The sequence below is a fragment of the Jaculus jaculus genome, chromosome 7 (assembly GCF_020740685.1).
Source record: "Jaculus jaculus isolate mJacJac1 chromosome 7, mJacJac1.mat.Y.cur, whole genome shotgun sequence".
Lineage (NCBI taxonomy): Eukaryota > Metazoa > Chordata > Mammalia > Rodentia > Dipodidae > Jaculus > Jaculus jaculus.
In genome coordinates this window covers 70,951,337-70,975,538 of record NC_059108.1, presented here as the reverse complement: position 1 = coordinate 70,975,538, position 24,202 = coordinate 70,951,337, and positions in this window count along the sequence as shown.

Here is a 24,202-nt window from a genome sequence, read left to right as displayed (position 1 = left end):
TTTGTATATCCTAGATATTAATCCTTTATCAGATATATATCTGGCGAAGATTTTTTCCCATTCTGTAGGTTGCCTCTTTGCTTTTTTCACCGGCTCTTTTTTTTTTAAATTTATTTTTATTTATTTGAGGAAGAGAGAGAGAGAGAGAGAGAGAGAGAGAGAGAGAGAGGCAGGTAGAGAGATAGAGAGAGAATGGGTGCACCAGGGTTTCCAGTCACTTGCAAACAAACTCCAGGCATGTTCACCACTTTGTTCATCTGGTTTATGTGGGTCCTGGGGAATTGAACCTGGGTCCTTTGGGCTTTGCAGGCAAGCATCTTAACTGCTGAACCATCTCTCCAGCCCTCCCTTCCTTTTTCTGTTTTTGAAGCAGGGTCTTACTGTGTAGCACAGGGTGGCCTCAAACTCATGGCAATCCTCTTACCTCAGTTTTCAAGTGCTGGGATTAAAGTGTGCATCACCACGCCTAGCTTTGCACTTACTTTTCTAAGGTGAATTTACCTATTGTCCTACTCATTTTTATGCTTTGGCTGATGGCTTAAGTTCAGTGATAAATAGCAACATGTTCCAGGTCTCAGTGCCCATGGGGACTGGTGGATCACATGGACTTTTCATTTTTATTTGTTTATTTAAAAATTCTTATTGACAACTTCCATAATTATAGATAGTAAACCATAATAATTCCCTCCCCTCACTTTCCCCTTCACAACTCTACTCCATCATAACCCCTCCCTCTCTCCATAAGTCTCTCTTTTAAAAATTAATTTATTTCTAAAAATATTTTTATTGACAACTTCCATAATTATAAAAAATATCCTATGGTAGTTCCCTCCCTCTCCCACTTTCCTCTTTAAAACTTCACTCTCCATCATATACCCTCCCCCTCTCAATCAGTCTGTCTTTTATTTTGATATCATGATCTTTTCCTCCTATTATGATGGTCTGGTGTAGGTAGTGTCAGGCACTGAAAATCATGGATCTCCAGACCATTTTGTGTCTGGAAGAGCACGTTGTAAGGACTTCTACCCTTCCTTGGGCTTTTACATTCTTTCTGCCATGTCTTCCACAATGGACCATGAACCATGGGAGGTGTGATAGGAGATGTTTTAGTGTTGAGTACTCCTCTGTCACTTCTCAGCACTATGGTACCTTTTTTCTTTTTTTTGATGTAGAGTTTCACTCTAGCTCAGGCTGACCTGGAAGTCACTATGTAGTTTCAGGGTGGCTTCAAACTCAAGGCAATCCTTCTACCTCTCAAGTGCTGGGATTAAAGGCGTGCAACATCATGCCTGGCCACTTCAACTTTTTTTTTTTAGATTTTATTTATTTATTTATTTATTTATTCTCAATTTTTATTAACATTTTCCATGATTATAAAAAATATCCCATGGTTCCAAGCAGTTGAAAAAAAAACATCCCATGGTAATACCCTCCCCCCCGCACTTTCTCCTTTGAAATTCCATTCTCCATCATATCCCCTCCTCATCTCAATCATTGTCACTTCAACTTTTGAAGAGAGGTCACACTCTTCTCTGGTGGCCCTCATAAGTCACTATACAGGGTGGTGTTACAGAGACCTTGAATTTTTACCTAACACTGGCTCTTCTAAAGGCCACCATTTACTTTGGAGGCCCCTGGGGGCCTGACATTAGATGTACATAGTGTGCCTAACACTTCTCCAACCCGGTCTTCCCTTTTCCTCTCACCAGGGTTAAATAAACACTTTGGATCCAGGTGTCTGATCTGCTGGGCATTCATGTCTTCTTCACAAGTTTTACAGTGCAGAGTCCCAGGCCTAACACCACAGGGTGGGGGCCCCAGGGGAGCTGTGCTATCCCTGAATCAGAGCTTAAGGGCACTCTGAAGCAAGAATCCTGTTACTATAGCTCCTGAATGCGGGGGTCTTCAGGGAGAGAATTCAGTGGAGAGTGGGGGGGTGGGCTTTGGCAGTCTGTGGCTGGCACAGTGCAAGTCTGGTTCTGGAGTGCCATGGGTGTTTTCAGATCTCTCTTCAGGTATGAAGTGAGAAGATGTTCCCTTCACTTTTTCAGAGACAGTCCATTTGTCCTGCAAAGAGTTTCTAGGCCCAATGCACCTCACCCTTTCAAGAACTAACAGCAACTTTCAGGGACAATACCATCTAAATTCATGTTAAAATAAAGCAGGGGCTAGGGAGATGGTTCATCTGTTAAAGGTGCTGTCTTCCAAAATCTGGTCTTGTTCAGTTCCCCAGTGGCCACTTAAAGCCAGATGCACAAAGTGGTACATGTGTATGGAGTTAATTTGCAATGGCAAGAGGCCCAGGTGTTCTCTCTCTCTTTATGTAAAATAAAGAAGTAAGAATGTTTTTAAAAATGAAAATCAGGCTGAGGAGATAGCTCAGCAGCTAAAAGTGCTTGCTTTCAAAGCTGCAAGCCTGAATTTGATTCCCCAGAAGCCACATAAAGCCAAATGTACAAAGTGGCACATACATCTGGAGTTTGTTTGTAGTGGCAGGAGGCCCTGGTCCTGGCATGTCCATTCCCTACTCCCTCTCCCTCTCTCTCCCTGGTTCCCATTTCAAAGAAATAAACATTTTTAAAAGTATTTTATTTATTTATTTGAGAGAGAAAGAGGGAGAGGGAGAGAGAGAGAGAGAGAGAGAGAGAGAGAGAGGGAGAGAGAGATTGAGAATGGGAATGCCAGGGCCTTTGGCTGCTGCAAACAAACTCCAGATACATGCGCCACCTTGTGCATCTGGCTTATGTGGGTACTAAGGAATTAAGCCTAGGTCCTTAAGCTTTGCAGGCAAGCACCTTAACCATTAAGTCATCTCTTCAGCCCATTGTATTTTTTTTAAAGAACTATTTCCCTAGAGGTGGCCAGCTTAGCGTCTCTTGAGGTCATTTGATAGTATTATTATTTAAGTTTAGAGATATTTTATTAGATTAAGAGAAGGAAAAAGAAGATATAAAGAGTTCCTGTCCATAAGAAGGCAGAAGAGGGTAAAGTCCATATTTGACATTATTATGCAAAGAATGTTCAGTTCCCATCTTTTGTTTTTGGAACAAGAAAAGAAGCCCATGGTATAAGTAAATAAGGCAGACATAAGCCTTTCCAGAGGACAAAGCTGCCTGCTTCTGCAGTCTCTGTTGGGCAAGTCAAATTCTTGCGTCTTATTGTCTAGTTAAAACATTTATTTGATGGGCTGGAGAGATGGATTAGAAGCTAAGGTGCTTGCCTGCAAAGCCTAAGGACCCAAATTTGACTTCCCAGAACCCACATAAGCCAGATGCACATGGTGGTGCATGTGTCTTTAGTTCATTTGTAGTGTCTAGAGGCCATGGCATGCCCATTCTCTCTCTCTATCTTTCTCTATGTGCCTCTTTTCCTCTCTCAAATAAATAAATAAGTAAATAGATAAAATATTGAAAAATTATGTAGTTGAAAGCAGAGACAGACAGAGGGAGTGGCAGAGAGGGATGGGATATGCACTTTATTTATTTATTTATTTTTTGAGGTAGGGTCTCACTGTAGCCCAGGCTGACCTGGCACTCACTATGTAGTCTCAGGGTGGCCTTGAACTCATGGTGATTCTCCTACCTCTGCCTCCCAAGTGCTGGGATTAAAGGCATGCACCACAATGCCTGGCGGGACATGTACTTTAGATGGAGAATAGGCAGAGGAAAAAGAGGGAGGGGCACCCCAGGAAGTCTTCTATATGCCTCCTTTTGGGGAGAGGGAACAACCTTGCAAGGGAAGGGTCTTGGGAGATTTGTGGAAGTATGGGCTGGTATTCAGGTGAGGTCTAGCTAACTTCCCCTTGTGTGTGTGTGTGTGTGTGTGTTTTAATGCATCTAGAATTTTATTTTTATTTATTTATTTGGGAGGGATACAAAGATGCAGATAGGTAGATAGAAAGAATGGGTGCATCAGGGCCTCTAGCTGCTGCAGGCAAATTCCAGTTGCATGTGCCCCTTTGTGCATCTAGCTTATATGGGTCCTGGGGGAATTGAATCTAGGTCCTTTAGCTTTGTAGGCAAGTGCCTTAACTGCTAAGCCATTTCTCCAGCTGCCCTGCCCTTGTGATTTTGAAAATAATGTCCTCATAGCTTCTGATGTTTGTAATTAAGTCTTCTACTTAGTTCCCACCTAGTAGAACATTTGGAAGGTGGAGCCCTGCTGGAGAAAGTGTATCACCAGGGATGGACCTTGGGGTGGAGTCCAGCCCAGTGTATTCAGAGTCCACTTGTGCTTGCTGGTATCCGCTGTTTTCTCTCGGTGCTGTAGATGTGTGATGAAGTGAACCAGCTTCTTCCAATGTGATGAAACTTCCCCTGGAAACTAAGCCTGAAAAAAAATCTTTCCTCCCATGAGCTACTTCTGATTGGGTGTTTTCCCAGCAATGAGAAGGTAACTACAACCAAAAAATTGGTACCAGTGGAGTGGGAGCATTATGCTGCTAGAAACTGTACTGTGTGGCTTTGATCATTTGGAACTGATTTGTGGGAAGAATGTGGAAATACATTGAAACTTTGGACTGAGAGATGCCTTGCAGCACTGTAAGCAGAGTTTGATGGACCATTCTGAGTTTGAGAGTGGTAATGTAGTCAATGTAGGAACTATGGACTGTGAAGGTCTGACTTATGAGGATAAGAAAAAGCTTTGTCTAGACTGGGGTGGAGGTAGTTTGTGTGAGAGGCTCGCTGTGTTCTGCCCATGCCATGGGAACTTGAGAAGAGACTTATTGGTGTGAGCAGATGGATATGGCACAGAAAGAAATGACATTTTTGGGATAGAGACTCAGTTCAGCTGCAATTGTTTGAGAGTTTACCACCATTGAGATTGGCCCCAGCTGTTCTGCATTGAGACAGCAAGAAGAATTTTGACACTTGAAAGTAGGGGTCCAAAATGCTGAAGGAGTTTTTCTGCTCATCAAAGTTAGCTTTATTCCCGGATTAACCTGGTACTTTGGAAGCATAACAAATGCAGGAAAGAAGAGGTCACTGGATGTGCAATGTGGTTTGGTTGGTGATGCTCACTGGTCAGTGTGAAGCAAGGTTGTTGGAGTCCCTGCATTGAGACCTCATGGAGTCATGAGGATAAACTGTGGGCTGCAGTGGAGACCCAAAGATTGTTGAGATGTCAGGACTATGAGATGGCTGTCAAGGAGAGCTGCTGGCTCAGGATGGAATTTTCCCTGTCCTGTGGGTATCCCAGTTAGAGGAGCAGAATTGGAACCCCAGAGACTTTGTCAGTGGTTATAGATATCAGATGTGAAGCTATGGAACTTGATGTTTGGTCTATTTCAGATCTTGCATTGTTTCAATCTTTCCTTGCTATGTCCAATGCCATCGTTTGCAGTTGAATGTTTACTCTGTGCCATTATGTGTTTTTGGTTTTACATGATCACAGTTAAGAGATCTTGGACTATTGGGGTATTTGAATAATACTAGGATTGAAAAACTATGGGAACTTTTAAAGTTGGATTGACTGCATTGCATTTTACATCATGGATGGTTTTGAGTTTATGGGGGCCAGGTGCAGAATGTGGTGGTTTGAATCAAATGTCCCTACAAACTCATGTGTTCTGGAGGTTTTGTCCCTAGCTTGTAGCAATTTGGGAGGTGAAGCTTTGCTGGGGGAGGTGTGTTGGTGGGGTGGACCTTGAGGCTTATTAGCCCTAGCTTGACAATATTATTTTGGTTTACTCTCATGCTGCTGGTTTCCTCCTACTGTGGCAGAGATGATGTCCAGCCTCTGCTCATATCATGTTTTCCCCTGCCACCATGAAGCTTCCCCTTGAAACTGTAAGCCAAAATTAAAACTTTCCTCCCATCAGCTGCTTTTGGTTGGGTACTTTGTCCCAGCAATGAGAAGGTGACTGCAATACTTCCCCTTCTGTAGGAAGTGAGGCCTTTGAAGTCTCAGTTATGATTAATTGGGAGGTAGGAGAGGTTAAAGGGTACAGAGCTCTGAAACTTAACATATTATTGACCTTATTTATTGTTTTTCATTTTTTTTTAGAGAGAGAGAGAAACAGACAGACAGACACACAGAGAGAGAATTGGTAGCCCAGGGCCTCAGTTACTGAAATTGAACTCCAGATGCTTGCACCACCTAATTGACATGTGATACCTTGCACTTGCCCATTTTGTAGGTTGGTTCTTTGCGCTATTCATAGTGTCTTCTGCTGTACAAAAGCTTTGTAATTTTGTAGGTCCCAGGGGTTAATCTGTGGTTTTATTGCCTGAGCAATTGGGGTTATATTCAGAAAGTCTTTGCCAAGACCAATATGTTGAAGGGTTTCCCCTACATTTTCCTCTAGCAGTTTGAGTTTCAGGTCTGATGTTAAGGTCTTTGATCCATTTGGACTTAATTCATCCTTCTACGGATACATATCTAGTTTTTCTAGCACCATTTGCTGAAGAGGCTGTCTTTTCTCCAATGACTATTTTTGGCATTTTTGTTGAATATCAGGTGGCTATAGCTACCTGGACTTACATCTGGGTCCTCTATTCTGTTCCATTGATCTACATGTCTGCTTTTGCGCCAGTACCATGCTGTTTTTGTTACTATGGCTCTGTAGTATAGGTTAAAATCAGGTATGGTGTTACCACCAGCCCTATTTTTGTTGCTCAGTTTTTATGTTCTAATATATGGTCTATTTTAGAGAATGTTCCATGTGCTGCTGAAAAGAAAGTGTATCCTTCAGCATTTGTATGAAATATTCTATAGATATCTGTTAGGTTCATTTGTTCTATGGCCTCATTTAATCCAGACACATCTCTGTTTATTTTTTTTTCTGGGATGACCTGTCAATTGATGAGAGTGCGACATTGAAGTCACCCACTACAACTGTGTTTGGTGTTACCTGTGACCTTAGTTCTAATAGCATTTCCTTGATGAAGTTGAGAGCCCCCATGTTAGGTGCATATATGTTTAAGATTATAATGTCCTCCTGATCGAATGTGCCTTTAATCAATATACAATGACTTTCATTATCATTCCTAACTAATGTTGGACTGAAGTCTACCTTGTCAGATATTAGGATAATAATCCCTGCTTGTTTTCTAGGCCCATTTACTTGAAATACTATTTTCCAACCTTTCATGCTAAGATAGTTTCCATACCTTGTAGAAAGGTGAGTTTCTTAGAGGCAATGAATTGAAGGATCTTTCTTTTTAACCCAGTCTGCAAACCTATGTCTTTTGGTTGGGGCATTGAGGCCATTGATATTAAGAGTTATTATTGAAAGGTGTGTATTAATTTTTGCCATTTTTCTTGTTTTGTAATTCTTCTAGTTTTACCTTTGCTTTCTTGTATTAACTAGCATTTGAGTATGTTCCCCCCCACCCCCCAGGCTCCTTATATATGTGTTTTCCTTTCTCTTCAGCATGGAGGATCCTGTCCTGTATTTTCTATAGAGCTGGTTTTGTCTTCAAATATTCCTTTAACCTGCCGTGTGTGTGTGTGTGTGTGTGTGTGTGTGTGTGTGTGTGTGTGTGTACTGTCTATAATATAACCTTGGTTGACAGTTGTTATCATTCAGAACTTGGAATACATCATTCCAAGTCCTTCTGGCTTAAAAAAAATTTTTTTTGTTACTTTTATTTATTTACTTGAGAGCGATGGGGGAGAGAGAGAGAGAATGGGCATGCCAGGGCCTCCAGCCACTGCAAACTAATTCCAGACAAGTGTGCCCCCTCATGCATCTGGCTAATGTGGGTCCTGGGGAATCAAGCCTTGAACCAGGGTCCTTAGACTTCATAGGCAAGTGCTTAACCACTAAGCCATCTCTTCAGCCCTCTTATGGCTTTTAAAGTTTGTGCTGAGCAATCTGCTGTGATCCTGAAGGGCCTGCCTTTGTATGTGACTTGATTTTTCTGTCTAACTGCCTTCAATATATTTTCTTTGGTATGGGTGTTTGGTAGTTTAATTATAATATGGTGTGGAGAGGTTCTTTCCAGGTTGTCTGGTGTTCTAAAGGAGTCCTGTATCTGTATTGGCACCTCTTTCCCAATTTGGGGGAAATGTTATTCTATGATTTTGTTGAAAATGCCTACTATGCCTTTGGAGTGAAATTCTTCTCCTTCTACTATACCCTGAATTCTTTTTGTTCCATTTTTTTTTATTAATAACTTCCATGATTATAAAATATATCCCATGGTAATACCCTACTTCCCCCTACTTTCCCCTTTGAAACTCCATTCTCTATCATATCCCTTCCCCATCTCAATCAGTCTCTCTTTTATTTGGTTATACCCTGGATTCTTATGTTTGATCTTTTCATACTGTCCTGAATATCTTGAAATTCCCATTCTTACTTTTCTATTAGTTTGTCTTTCTCTTTTTTTTTTTTTTGTTTTTTTGAGGTAGGGTCTCACTGTAGCCCAGGTTGACCTGGAATTCACTATGGAGTCTCAGGGTGGCCTCGAACTCATGGCAGTCCTCCTACCTCTGCCTCCCGAGTGCTGGGATTAAAGGCGTGCGCCACCACTCCCGGCTAGTTTGTCTTTCTCTTTGTTGGATTGTATTAGATCAGCCACCTGGTCTTCTAGTTTAGATATTCTGTCCTCTCCTTCATCCATTCTACTGGTGAGATTTTCTACAGTTCTTTATTTCATTGACTGTGTTCTTCATTGTTAGTAATTCTGGCTGGTTTGTCTTTATTGTTTCTATTTCCTGAGTTATGTATTTTATTGACCTCCTTATTTCATTGAATTGGTTTCCTGTGTCTTCCTTGATTCCTCTGATTTCCTCTTTCAATCCTTTGATTTCCTCTTTGATTTCTTTATAATTATTCTTTTGAAATCTTTCTCAGGCATTTCCTCTAAATCAGTCTCACTGGAGGTCATTTCTGATGCATTAATAGGTTTTGGTGGATTTATATTGTCTTGATTTTTGTTTTGTGTTTCTTGTGTTTAATGTACATATTTTTGCATCTTGGATTAATTTAATGCTTATATTTTCTAATTATCTGCAGTATTATTAGATATATCAATTAATCTGTTATTATATATATTCAGGATAGGAGCTGAAGGTGCTAGGTATGGCACTTATGACTCTTACAGTAACTACAAAAGTGACCCTAGATGTTGGGTTTGCCTGTTATGAGAGTATTCAAGTAGACTGAGTGGAACAAAATACAAGCAGATTCTAAAATTAAACTAAAAAATGCACACATTCAATGAAAAACAGCACAGAGTATTTATGCAATTGTAGGTATTATGACAACCGTATCCTCTAACAAAGTCACAGTCCCTTAGGATGTGTGTTGCCCCACATCCTTGTGTTATAATGTATATATTTTTGTATCTTGGATTAAGTTAATGCTTGGATTTTCTAGTTAGCTGGGTATTCTTAGCAGTATCAACCGATCTGGTGTTTTATATCTTCAGTGTAGGAGATTAAGATGTTAGGTGTGGCTCAACACTCTCAGAGTATCTACAAAGGTGTTTCTAAGGGTTGGGTTTGCCTGCTATGGGAGTATTCAAGTAGGCTGAGTGGAACAAAATACAGATAGATTCTAAAATTTAACTAAACAATGTACACATTCAATGAAAAACAGTACCGAGTATTTATGCAAGAGTAGGTATTATAACAACCAGATCCTCTATCAACAAAGAGGTTAAGATTTCTGGTTTGCTGAGGGTTCCAAGTCAGCTTGTGACCAAGTGAGATCCTTCCCTGGTGCAATCCCAGTTACCTTTCTGGATGATTTTGGTCTCAGTTATGCATCCCTCTTTGGTGCCCTGTGGATTCAAGTAGACTGGCTGGGTTGCCGGACAGCTGTTATGTTTTCTGGAGCTGGGCACTGGTTTTTCCTGTGGGGCAAACCAAGCCTGGCAGCTGTGGCCCCACAGACCTGGCACCGCTGCTGCTGGATCCGCCACTGCTGGAACCACTGCTGTCGCTGCCGGTGCTACCACTGCCGGAGATGGAGCCGGAGCCGCTGCTTCCACTGTTGCTGCTGCTGCCAGAGCTGGAGCCGCCTCTGCCGGGGCTGCTTTGGCCTGCCTGTGTGGGCTCTGGATCTCTCCTACTTCTCTGCTGCTGTTTTAATTTCTTATGCACCTCACTTTTTAGTAAAGGTGTGTATTTTGCTGGTTTTTCTTTGGCTTTTTCTCCCCTAGGCTTCTTTGGTGTGGTTCCTACACTGCCATCTTAGCCAGAAGTCCCACCCAACATCCTTAACCTGTCAACTAGGAGGCTACGATTTCTGGTCTGTTGAGGGTTCCCAGTCATCTTGTGATCAAGTGAGACCCTTCCCTAATGAATGACAGAAGAGGAAACAAAGGCACTATAAACCAGGAAGCAACAAATGACAAGCCCAAAATATAGCTTATTTAAGAATGGCAAATCTGACCATCCATCAGATTTAACATGTAATTTATCCTGACATAGAAAGTGCAATTAGCACTTCCAATTCAAGCCTATATACCTGGCTTATTTGGTGGGTACTGACCTGGTGTTATTCCAGTTCCCTTTTGGGGTGGTTTTGGTCTCAGTTATGCTGCACTCCTGCCTGGGTCCCTCTTTGCTGCGCTGTGGGCTCAGGGAGGCTGGCGGGGTCGCTGGACCGCTGCCCTGATCGCCTGTGCTGCATGTTGTGTAGGTGAGCTCCCTTCCCCAGCTTTCTGGTGCTTATGCTGGCAGTGGGGAAGGGAGGGCTGTGCATGGTGGCTGGAGTTCACCTGTTGGTCCTCACATACAGTTCCTCATGAGGTGCTCCTCCTTTGGTCCCTGCTGTCCTTCCTTCATGTTTCTTGAATTTGTGATGAGCTCCGGTGTGAGTGGAGAATCCTCTCACCTGGCTTTTCCTGCAGGTCAGGCCAGCCTCGTGGCTGTGGCCATGCTGAACTGGTTCCTCTGCTGCTGGAGCTGCTTCTGCCTGCTTCTGAGGACTCTAGATGTTCCCTCTGCTTCTGACTTCTCTGATGCAGTTGATAATTTCTTATACTCCTCACTTTTTGGTAGAAGAGCATATTTTGCTGGGTTTATTTTTGGCATTTCTCCTCTAGGCTGCTTTTGTGTGGTCCCTATTCTGCCATCTTAACCAGAAGTCCTTACTTTTCACTTTTATCTATACTTGTTTGTGTCAGTGTGTATGTGCTTTTTGTTGGTGTGTCTTTGACATCTCTGACTATCCTGTCATATACAATTACTTCCTTTTTTAATGTGCTGGATGACCAATTACTTTTCAGTGCCCTATTGAAATCCACTTTAGTTGTATTCTCTAATACTTGTGATGTTGTAACACCATTCTTGTGCACTTATCTAGGGGAACTAGGCTTTAGCTCAGATAAGCAGTTGAAAAGCAAGGGCAAAAGGCATATGTCTTTGACACTTTCTCACAAACTGCCACCTGCCTTCCATAAAAGCTGTCCATGTCTCCAGACCCAGGAAACCTTTCTGGAGGACAATTCAATGATGGTGTCTGCTTCTTTACCCCCTCATGACACATAATTTCATCAAGCATTTTGATTTTTAACAATTTGTGTAGAAAAAAATTTTGATTCATACTTTTTTAAAGGTAGGGTTTCACTCTGGCCTAGGCTGACCTGGAATTCACTATGTAGTCTCAGGCTGGCCTTGAACTCATGGGAATTCTCCTACCTCTGCCTCTCCAGTGCTGGGATTAAAGGTGTGTGCACCATGGCTAGCTATTTCTTTTATCATTTAATTTATTTTTAAAACTTTATTTATTTACAAGCAGAAAAAGGCAGAGACAGACACACATAGAAAGAATGGGTGTGCCAGGGCATCTAGCCACTGCAAACAAATTCCAGATGTATGTGCCACTTTGTGTATCTGGCTTTATGTGGATATGGGGGACTGAACTCAGGTCACTTGGCTGTGCAAGCAAGCTCCTTAACAACTGAGATATCTCTCTAGCTCAATCAAAATTTTTTTATTCTTAGTTATGAGAGAGAGAGAGAGAGGGAGAGAAAGAGAGAGAGAGAGAGAGAGAGAGAGAGAGAGAGAGAGAGAGAGGGAGGGAGAGAATGGGCACATCAGTGCCTCCAGCCACTGCAAAGGAACTCCAGATGTGTGTGCCCCTTGTGCATCTGGCTTAGGTGGGTCTTGGGGAATTGAACTTGGGTCCTTCAGCTTTGCAGGCAAGCACCTTAATAGCAAAGCCATCTTTCCAGCCCCTGACTATTTTATTAACAAACTGTCTATTCATGTTCTTTGTCCATTTTCATTTAGTTGTTGTCTGTTCTCTTTTTCACACAAGATCTCATTATATTGTCCAGGTAGACATCAAACTATAAGCCATCCTCTGCCTTATCTTTCCAAGTAGTGGGGACTGTAAGTGTGACCTTCTATGCCTGGCTTATTTGCTATTTCCCTTTTAAAAAATATTTATTTATTTATTTAAGAGAGAGAGAGAAAGAGAGAGAGAGAGGGAGAGAGAATGGTCATGCCAGGGCCTTCAGCTGCTGCAAACAAACTCCAGATGCATATGCCACCTTGTGTATTGGGCTTATTTGGGTCCTAAGCAATCAAACCTGGGTCCTTTGGCTCTGCAGGGAAGCATCTTAACCATCTCCAGCCCTGTTATTTATTCTTATACAGTCTTTATAAAGAAAATTGACCATTTAATTATCATGTGTTGCAAATGTTTTTCAATTTGACTTTTGAATTTATGTCCTTTTTATGACATGTACAATTTTTTTATTACTTTTAAAAAATATATCTTACTTATTTATTTACTTGAGAGAGAGAGAGAATGGGTGCACCAGGGCATCCAGCCACTGCAAATAAACTCCAGATGCGGGCGCCACCTTGTTCATCTGACTTACGTAGGTGCTGGGGGGTTGAACCAAGGTCCTTTGGCTTTGCAGGCAAGTGCCTTAACCACTAAGCCATCTCTCCAGACTGTTTTATTACTTTTTTATGTCTTCTGAGTTTTGTGTCATTTTTTTGAAGGCCTTTCTTACTCTAAGATTTTCCTATAGTTATCCCATATGTGTGTGTGTAAACACTGTGTTTAAAACTTGTTAATGTGTAGCACACACTTGTAATTCCAGCCCTTAGTTGGAAGAGTTTGAGGCCAACCTGGGCTACAGAGCAAGACTATTACACACACACACACCTCTCCTAACTTTGGCCTGTATGATATTTATTTGTTCTCATGTGGAAATAAACATATAGTTTGGTTTCCCCCAAATGGTTAGCCAGTTTTCTGGGCATTGTTTGAGCACTCCACCATCCCTGCTTTCCAGATATATTTGAGTCTATTTCTGGAAGATCTTTCATTCCATTGCCTTGCCTGTATGTTTCCAAGTCCATATTTCAATAAAGATTGTTAAGAGGAAATAAGAAACTGGTAGAATTGCCATAAAGAAAGATAAAAGGGCACAGCAATTCAGAGCTGAGAGTGTTTTTTTTTTTTTTTTTAACCTAGGGTAGTGTGGAAAAGCTTCATAGAAAAAAGGCATTTAATATGAACAGTCTTAGGCAAAGGGGACCAAAAGCCAAGACAGGGAGGCAGAGGTGAGCACTGTGTAGATTATGTTTCATTTCTGATGATGATACTATACTCCAGCTCTTAGGTTTGTGTGGCCATGTTGTGAGCACAGTTAAGAGGAAACATATGTCTTTGCATTACTTTTTTTGAGACAAGGTTAGGTCTTATGTAGCCCTGGCTGGACTTGAATGCATATGCAAGGATGATCATGAAGTGGGTATTCTCCTGCCTCTAACTTCCTGAGAGATGGAATCATAGATATATGCCACCATGCTAAGTTTATGCAATGCTGGGACTTGAACCCAGGGCCTATGAATGTTATAGAAGAACCCTACCAATTGAGCTGCATCCCCTCTGCTGTGATTTTTTTCAAGGCAGGGTCTCACTCTAGCCCAAGCTGACCTGGCACTTATTTTGTAGTCCCATGCTGGCCTCAGACTCACAGTGATCTTCTTATCTCTGCCTCCCAAATGCTAGGATTAAAGGTGTATGTCACCACACCTGGCTTAGTGTGATGTTCTTGTTAAAATTTTTTCTTTATTTATGGGACAGAGAGAGAGAGAGAGAGAAAGAGAGAGAGGGAGAGAGAGAGGGAGGGAGAGAGAGAGAGAATGGGTATTCCAGGGCCTTCAGCCACTTCAAATGAACTCCAGATGCATGTGCTACCTTGTGCATCTGGCTTACATGGGTCCTGGGGAATCAAACCTGGGTCCTTTGGCTGTGCAGGCAAATGCCTAAACTGCTTAGCCATCTCTCCAGCCCACTGTGATGTTTGAGAGTACTTTTTATTAATATCACATAGCTACAAAGTAAGCAACTACTCCAGAAATATCTATGTCATTTCTAATTTTCATCACAATGAGCAAAATTGATACCTTTATTCCACTTTAGAAATGAAGAAAAAGTCTCAAGCAGGTTACATGACAGCTCTAAGTGCCTGGGCTGACATTAGAATTCATGGCCAGCAGTGTAAAAAGGTCAGAATAGGAAACATCATCCATGGGTTGGTGCTTGTGGCAGGAACTGCCCATGTTCTGCTTATGTCTCTGGCATACCAGTTGTTTCCCTTAAATCCAGCATGCTTTTGATAGGTGCAGAAGAGCCAGAGGAACCTGGGGATTATGTATTTCCTATCTCCTCAGCCCTCCCTTGACTGCTGGGAGTGGGGTACCTATATCCAGCTCTCTGTGCTTTCTGCTTGGGTTGACCTTGAGGTATGAGATAAGGCTACTCATACCTGTAGTCAAATTACCTTCTATGGGAATTGGCTTGATATTATGCTCTGCATTGAACCCCCTTTGTTCCTATTTCTTCACTCCAGCCTTTTATTCTGGGAGTATTTCCTAATAAGTCACTTTCACATGTATTAAGACAATGTTGTTTTAAAATTCTTTTGTTTCAGCTGTGTGTGTTGGGCTGTCATTTAATTTGAATTTCTTATTGTGAAGCTAAAATATTTCTTTCAAAAAGCTACTTTCAAATGTTAGAATAGAATTGCAATCCCTATGCCACCTTAAACTGTCTTTCAATTTGCATATAGTTCATTGAACTGGAAAGTTTTCTGGAAAAGGAACTACAGATCAAATTCCAGGTCTCATTGCCTATTTGAGTATAGTGACTTAAAATATATTGAACACAATGTGTTAGCCAAGAGTTTAAAGAACACCATTACCTTTGACATAATTAGATAGGTTGGTCTTTGAACTTCTTTGGGCAGTCAACCTTTCAAATAGCTTTCAAAGTCCAGGTTTCTCTTTGCCAGAGTTGGTAAATGTGGTACAAAGGTCTTGATAATAGTTGATTGCCCCCCCTTTTTTTTCAGATTAGCAGAAACAGGAAGACGAGGTTTGCCTACCAGCAGAGCCAAAGGAATGACTGGCTACAGGCAGGATATATAGACCTGAGAGCCTGGGCCCTTGGCTTGACTTTGGTGGAGAGCCAAGTGTTCATAACTGCTCTGCATTTTGCCCTAAATGCTGTGTAGCTAAGAGGAGGGATGATGACATGCTGAAGATTGACTAGCAACCAATGAGACCAAGTAAAGAGACTAGCAAGTCCTTCCCAATCATCTCTGTGCAGATCCTGGAGCAGGATGGCTGCCAGAATCCACTGGAGGCCAAGCGTGGAGGTGACATCTGGGAGGCAAGACACAGGGAAAGGCAGGACATCCATTTTCCCATCTTCTCAGGAAGGCCTTGAGAGCTCTGTTATCATGAGTGTCAACTGAAAGTCCTTATTTGTCAGCACATGACATGACATTGTTTTCATAATAGAAAAGAACAAAAATATGCTGAAAATCTGATGAAAAAGTTTAGAAAAAAGGAAGGAATCCTAAGCTCATGTAATTGAACTAAAGTTAGCTGATTTAGGAATCTAGAGGGTTTCTGTTACTGTCTTCAGGAAGAGTATGGTCTCTTACAGACATGATAGACCCTGATGGCCCTGGGTGTTGCAAGGTGGGGACTGGACATTCATTAGCACCAACTATATATATATTTGGTGAAGCTGGGCATGGTGGCACATGCCTTTAATCCCAGCACTTGGGAGGCAGAGATAGGAGGATCACTGTGAGTTCAAGGCCACCCTGAGACCTCATAGTGAATTCCAGGTCAGCCTGGGCTAGAGTGAGACCCTACCTCAAAAAACCAAAACAACAAAAGAGAGAAGAACTGATTGCATATATATTATTTTGTAATTTTTTTGAGAGAGAGAGAGAGATAAAGAGAGACATAAACCTCCAGCCACTGCAATCGAACTCCTGATATGTGCACCACTTTGTGTACATGTGCGATCTTACACTCTTGCATCACCTTGTGCAGCTGGCTTATGTGGGACCTGGAGAGTTGAAGATGGGTTCTTAGGCTTTGCAGGCAAGCACCTTACCTGATAAGCCATCTCTTCAGCCCAGCACTATTTTTTGTTAAGCAGAATACCGTGTATGGATTTCAACCCTGGACAGGAACTCTGTCTAACTATTATTTAGGGGACAATGCTAAACATGGTGCCAGTTTTCACCAAGATTCCTAGGCACACACCTGCCTGCCAGAGTATGAGCTTGGTGAGACAATACTGATAGAAAGTGGGGCAAAGCAACTGTCTTATTCATAGTCAGCCCGCAAGAATCAGTAGCAGGGGCTGGGGAGATGGCTCAACAAAGTACTTGCAGTACAAGCTTGAGTACCCGAGTTTGGATCCCTGGACAACATGTAAAAGCTTTGAGCTATGGCTGGCTTCTGTAACCCAGCATCATACAGCAAGATGGGAGGTGGAGAGAGGAGAATTTCCTCAAAGCTCATGGGCCTCCTAAATGGAATGGTGAACAATGGAACAGTGAGAGACCCTGCCTGAAATATGGAAGACTAGGACTGACCCCGATAGTTATCCTCTGGCCTCCACATGTGTACCATGGCACATGTACACCCATACATGACCACACACACACACACACACACACACACACACAGAGTGGTGGTTTGATTCAGGTGTCCCCCATAAACATAGGTGTTCTGAATGCTAGGTTCCCAGCTGATGGAGATTTGGGAATTAACGTCTCCTGGAGGCAGTGTATTGTTGGGAGCACTTATGGGTGTTATAGCCAGTTTCCCACTGCCAGTGTTTGGCACACTCTCCTGTTGCTATTGTCCATCTTATGTTGGCCAGGAGGTGATGTCTACCCTCTGCTCATGCCATCATTTCCCCCTGCCATTGTGGAGCTTCTCCTTGAGCCTGTAAGCCAAAATAAACCTCTTTTTCCCACAAGGTGCTCTTGGTAGTGTGACTTCTACCAGCAATGCAAACCTGCCTGCAACACACACGAACACATGCACACACATGAGAGAGAGAGAGAGAGGGAGGGAGGGAAAAAGGGAGAGGGAGAGAGAGGGAGAGAGAGGGAGAGAGAGAGGAATTAGCAATCTAGGATTCATGGTGAACTGGTGGCCCAAGGCTCAGGAACTGCTCAACTCAGCCTATGGAGTCTTGCCTATGTGAACCTCACTTTGTGATATAGCTGAGAGACCCCCAAAGCACTAGATTTTGGGTTTTTAATTTTATTTATTTATTTATTTATTTGAGAGCGACAGACACAGAGAGAAAGACAGATAGAGGGAGAGAGAGAATGGGCGTGCCAGGGCTTCCAGCCTCTGCAAACGAACTCCAGACACATGCGCCCCCTTGTGCATCTGGCTAACGTGGGACCTGGGGAACCGAGCCTTGAACCGGGTCCATAGGCTTCACAGGCAAGCGCTTAACCGCTAAGCCATCTCTCCAGCCCGATTTTGGGTTTTATACCCTGGGGGACACTCAGATTTCTGAGTCAAGCATTGTATGACTGTCCTATTCTAGGAGGGAAAAGGGTGAGCTCAACTGGTTTGCATTTCCATGTCTTCTTAGGAGGTTGGGTGCATTCTGCCTTATAAATTCTGTCAGAACAAGTGAGGGTGGGCTGGCCAAGAGTGCTCAGGGTCTTGCCCTCCTAACCAGCTGAGGTTCCTTTAGAAACAGTCACTACCCTGTCTTCTGATTCCACATTTACTGTGTGCTTTATTTTTTCTGAAGTAGGGTCTCACTCTAGCCCAGGCTGACCTGGAATTCATTCTGTATTCTCAGGGTGGCCTTGAACTCACTGTGGTTCTCCTACCTCTGCCTCCCAAGTGCTGGAATTAAAGGCATGCGCCACCACGCCTGACTTACTGTGTACTTAAAAAAAAAATTATTATTACTCCAGGCATATGGACAGCAACTTTTTTTGTCATTGGAGGGGCATATTCCCATGGAAACTCAATTCCTTGGTTTTTGAGATTAAGTCATTTTTGTGTGAGTTTGGGTTGTCAGAGCCAGTTTCCAGTACCAAACTCTCCCCAAGATAGTGACTAACTGCTGGCTGACTGAGTCCTGTCAGGGATCTGACTGTATGAGGCCAAACCTGAAACCAGCAGTCAGCTCTCCCAGGCTCCAAGACCACAGAGAAGCAGGACCCTGCTAGACATGCTCTTCAGGCTGAGGTACAAATTCCGGGGCTTGGCGGTGCAAGCTGACTGTTAACCAAGAGTAGCTGCACTGAGTTAATACTAGAGCTCAGCAGTCAGGGCACATGAGAGAAGCCTTAGATTTTGGGGAGGAAGAGTGGAAGGGAGATGGGAGACCCATTTTACTCACAATTTCTGGCTTGCCTACTATTCCTGGAGATTTAGATAAGAGACTGGGATCTTCAGGAGAAGCAGACTTTATTCCAGGATGAGGAGTCTCCTTGCTCAGAATCCTATCACTGACCAGCTCTCAGGTTAGGCAGCCCCCATGACATACAGTGAGTGAGGTGACATGAGGAACATTCTTGGCCTGTGGTGTACAATATTAATTTTTTAAAATTTTACACTATACAGACTATACTTTACAGTGTAATTGTTTTCAAGTCTTTGTGCTTTCCTCCAAAGCAGACTCTAATTAATCAACAGTATGCTGATTAAGCATTTGTAGGAGAAGCCCTATGCTAAATACCATAGGAGATTTACAGCATAAACTTTGTTCTTGCACTTGGCAAATTTACAATCCAGTTAAGGAAGCAGGACACATCAATGAAACATCTAGAAAACAACTGCCAAAAAAGTGCTAAAGTAAGTGAGATTCATCCACACCTCTTTTCTACTCTTTCATTGCTTTTCTGTCACAAGGATGCTCAACCTTGCTGCATTGGCAGGATTTTGGGGCCCCTGAGCACACAATAGGAATTTTCCCTCAGTGCTTCTGTTGTTCCTAATCCCGTGGAAGTTAGTCACTTCTGATAAACAGTTTCTCTGCACCCCCGTATGTCTCACCTCCCTGCCTGCAGTGGGCTGGGTAGGGGGTCTGTGAGGGTGGAAGAAGGAAGAGATGCTTTCATGTGGAGATGTGTTGGAAAAAATGTATCCTGAAAAGGCAGGCATCCTCACATCAAATAGGTTTAATTTCTTTGGTTAAAATTTAATGGATTTTTTTAAAGCCAGGCGTGGTGGCAGCGCATGGCTTTAATCCCAGCACTCAGGAGGCAGAGGAAGGAGGATCACCGTGAGTTCGAGGCAACCCTGAGACTACATAGTTAATTCTAGGTCAGCCTGGGCAGAGTGAGACCCTATCTCAAAAAATTTTTTTTTATGGATTTGGTTAGTTAAATGGGTCAAGGTTACCTTATTAAAAACTAAGTATCTCCTGGGTCTGTCATATATACAAAGAAGGTTGGAGGCCATCTGAAGATGTTGGTATGGACTTCTTGGAGCTCATCTAGCTGCCTAGTAGCATTTACAAGTTTTAAAACTCATATCCTGCTCGGTGTTGTGGTACACATCTTTAATCCCAGCACTTGGGAGGCTGAGGTAGGAGGATCATGTGAGTTTGAGGCCATTTTGAGAGTTCATAGTGAATTCCAGGTCAGCCTGGCCTAAAGCAAGACCCTACCTCAAAAAAACAAACAAACAAACAAACAAACAAACAAACAAACAAACAACCAAACCAAACAACAACAACAAAAAAGCTCACATCCTTAAATAAACACCTCACTACATATTTATTTATTTTTATTTTTTGGATTTTCAAGTCTGGGATTAAAGGCATGTTTTACCATGCTCTGGTTTATTTTTATTTTTATTTATTTTTATTATTATTATTTTTAAATTTAATTTATTAGTTTTCTTTTCAGTAAATACAGGCAGTTTGGTACCATTATTTAGGCTCATCTGTGATCTACCCCCTCACATTAGACCCTCCTTGTTAATGAAAATGGGTCGTGCATTGTCGAGTTAGCCCCCAGTTATTGGTATGATAAATGTCTCTGCATATCATGACCCAACATGTGACTCTGACATTCTTTCCACCCCCTCTTCCACAAAATTTCCCTGAGCCATGTTGGGTTCATTTTTGGTCTGCTTCAGTGCTGAGGTGTTGGGGGCCTCTGAGGCTCTGGCTCTCTGATTTGGTAGGAGTTGATTTTTCTCTGCGTTGATCTCCTTCCCCTTTATGCTGGTATCCGGTTCACAGGAAAACATCACCCTTGCTTATTTCGCCAGTTGTCCTTAGTTTCAGTTGGGCCCCTTTTGAGGTATGTTGGGGCAGCTCTCTTCTTAGGATCTGCATCTATCTGGAAAAGAGAAGCAGATTCTCCAATGGAGAGTAAGTTAGCACCCGGAAAATTGAGATAACATTTACTTTTTTGATAGACAGTATGGTAGGTTTAGGCCCTCTTATACCCCGTGATTGATGGTAGCTTGATATTGTAGAGTGGGCTTGTGTTTGGGTATGGTTCTGACTTGTTTCCCAGTTCCAGCTATGGGTCTAGTACCACTGAGTGGATCAGTTAGCCAAATCAAGAGCAATTGATTCCTCACCATGGCTGTGTACCACTATTGCACTTGTGTGGGCATCACATCCGGTTATTTGTTGCTAATTAGATTAAACAATGTGTTGCTTGGACTGATCTTGGTCATTTCCCCCAGTTGCCTATGTAGCGCCTTCTGGCACTAGACACGCTGACTGTCTGGGGACTGACTCTCTCCTGGGTTCCAGCCATGTCATTCCATTTTACGCGTCAGCTGTGTATGGAGTCTTCAGCAATAGGGTCTTACCACTTGCCTTTGGTGGGTCATCAAGTACTCTGACAGAAGTCTGTCATTGTTTTGGGAAACCTTGCAGGTTTCTCTGATCAAAAGCTCATTGTGGATGGTAGGCCCAAGCTGGAAGTGGGGGTTACAGGTCAGTGTCCACTAAGAACTTGAGGAAAAAGATAACTAATATACAAGAGTTTGAGAGGAGAGAGATAGAGGGGAGAGGGGGAGAGGGAGGGAGGGAAGATGTAGGAGATTTAGGTCAGTTTTGATCCTACCCTCTCCAGTGTCTTGTGGTTCAGGTGTTTCCTGTAAGGGTCTAGTGAAGGTTCAGCCATTTGGTCTGTCTTTTAGGAAGTAGAATTTTATGGTACCATTGCCGTTTGGGTCCGGATTACTGTTTTCCACCCTTTGATTCCCTCCCCGCCCTCCCATCCATCTTATTGTCTAGTCCATGAGGTGCTTGCTGGGTATGTAAGGCATCTTGGGCAGATTCAGGTTAGGTGTTGCAGATGTGTGAGACTATGTGTCGATTTTTTTTCTGTGATTGGGTAAGTTTGCTGAGAATGATCTGTTCCAGGTTCAACCATTTTTCCTCAAATTTCTTTATGTCGTTGTTTTCTTACTGCTGTATAGAATTCCATTGTGTAGATATACCACATCTTTGTTATCCTTTCTTCTAATGATGGACATCTGGGTTGATTCCAGCTTTTAGCTATTACGAATTGAGCTGCTACAAACATGGCTGAGCAAATCTCTCTGGCTTTTGGTTTGAAGGATTTAGGGTAGATGCCCAGTAATGGTATAACTGGGTCTGTTGGTATTTCTATAGTCAGCTTTTTCAGGAGTCTCCATATTGCTTTCTAAAGTGGTTGTATCATCCTGCACTCCCACCAACAGTGAATGAGTGTCCCTGCTTCTCCACATCCTCAGCAGCATTTATTTTCATTTGACCTTTTGATGTTGGCTATCCTTATTGGGGTAAGGTGGAATCTCATAGTTGTTTTAATTTGCATTTCTCTGATGATTAGGGATGATGAACATTTTCTTAGGTGTGTGTTTGCCATTTGTATCTCTTCCTCTGTGAATTGCCTGTTTAACTCTGTGCCCCATTTTGTGAGTGGGGTATTTGTCTTCTTATTGTTTAGACTTTTGAGTTCTTTGTAAATTCTAGAGATAAGGCCTCTATCAGTTGGATAACCTGCAAATATTTTCTCCCATTCTGTGGGTATTCTATTGGCTTTACTTATTATATGCTTGTCTGTAAAGAAACTCTTCAGCTACATATGATCCCAATGGTTGAGTGACTGTTTAAGAACTTCAGCCATTGGGGTTTTATTCAGGAAGTCTTTTTCCATTTCTATATCATGGAAAGTACTTCCTAAATTTTCTTCCAGTAGTTTTCGAGTTTCTGGTCTTATGTTGAGGTCTTTGATCCATTTGGATTTGAGTGTTGTGCATGGTGAAATGTGTGGATCAAGTTTTAGTTTCCTGCATGTGGTTATCCAGTTTGTCCAGCACCATTTGTTGAAGATGCTATCTTTTTTCCAGTCTATATTGTTTGGGCCTTTGTCGAATATCAAGTAGCTATAGTTGCTTGGCCCAAAATCTGGGTCCTCAAGTCTATTCCATTGGTCTATCCTCCTGTTTTAATGCAGTACCATGCTGTTTTTATTACTATGGCTTTGTAATATAGCTTTATATCGGGTATGGTGATACCACCAGAGGTATTTCTTTTGCTGAGTATATGTTTGGATATACAAGGCCTTCTGCCTTTCCATATGAAATTTGAGATCATTTTTTCTATCTCTGTGAAGAACACTGTAGGGATTTTAATTGGAATTGCGTTAAATCTATATATTGCCTTTGGTAGGATTGCCATCTTCACAATGTTAATTCTGCCTATCCAGGAGCATGGGAGGTCTTTCCATCTTTTCAAGTCCTCCTCAATTTCTTTTTTGAGAGTTTTTATATTTTCATTGTATAGATCTTTTACTTCCTTGGTTAACGTTATTCCAAGGTATTTTATTTTTTTTTGTTGCTATTGAAAATGGGACTATGTCCTTTATTTCTTTTTCTGTGTCTTTGACATTTGCATACAGAAATGCTACTGATTTTTGTGCATTGATTTTGTATCCTGCTACTTTGCTATAGGAGTTAATCACCTTCAGGAGTTTTGGGATGGAGTCTCTCAGGTCTCTTACATATACAATCATGTCATCAGCGAATAGAGCTAACTTAACTTCTTCCTTTCCAAATTGTATCCCTTTTATTTCCTTCTCCTGCCTTATTGCTTGGGCTAGGACTTCCAGAACTATATTGAAAAGCAGAGGTGAGAGAGGACATCCCTGTCTTGTTCCTGATCTCAATGGGAATTCCTCCAGTCTCTCTCCATTAAGTATTATTTGGGCCTTTGGAGCTTTGTATATTGCCTTTATTATGGTAAGATGTGAACCGGCCATGCCGATTCTCTCCAATGTTTTGATCATGAAGTGATGTTGTATCTTGTCAAAGGCCTTTTCTGCATCTATCGAAATGATCATGTGATTTTTATGTTTAAGCTTGTTTATGTGGTGTATTACATTGACAGATTTTCGTATGTTGAACCACCCTTGTGTTCCTGGGATAAATCCCACTTGGTCAAGGTGGATAATGCTTTTGATGTGTTGTTGGATTCGGTTTGCGAGAATTTTGTTGAGGATCTTTGCGTCTATGTTCATTAGGGAAATAGGCCGATAGTTTTCTTTTCTTGTGGCATCTCTGCCTGGTTTTGGGATTAGGGTGATACTAGCTTCATAGAAGGCGTTGGGTAGTTTTCCCTGTTCTTCAATTGTGTGGCACAGTTTTAGGAACATTGGTTTGAGTTCTTCCATGAAGGTTTGATAAAATTCGGCTGGGAATCCATCTGGTCCTGGACTCTTCTTTTTTGGGAGGTTTTTTATTACTTTTTCTATCTCCATGAGTGTGATGGGTTCATTGAGGTGGTTGATCTGCTCTGAGTTTAGCTTTGGTAGATGATATGCATCCAGGAATTTATCCATCTCCTCCACATTTTCCAGTTTTGTGGAGTAGAGGTTTTTGAAATAAGTCCTGATGATTCTACCGATTTCACTGATGTCTGTTGTGATCTCTCCTTTTTCATTTTGAATTTTGTTACTTTGGAGTCTCTCTTTTT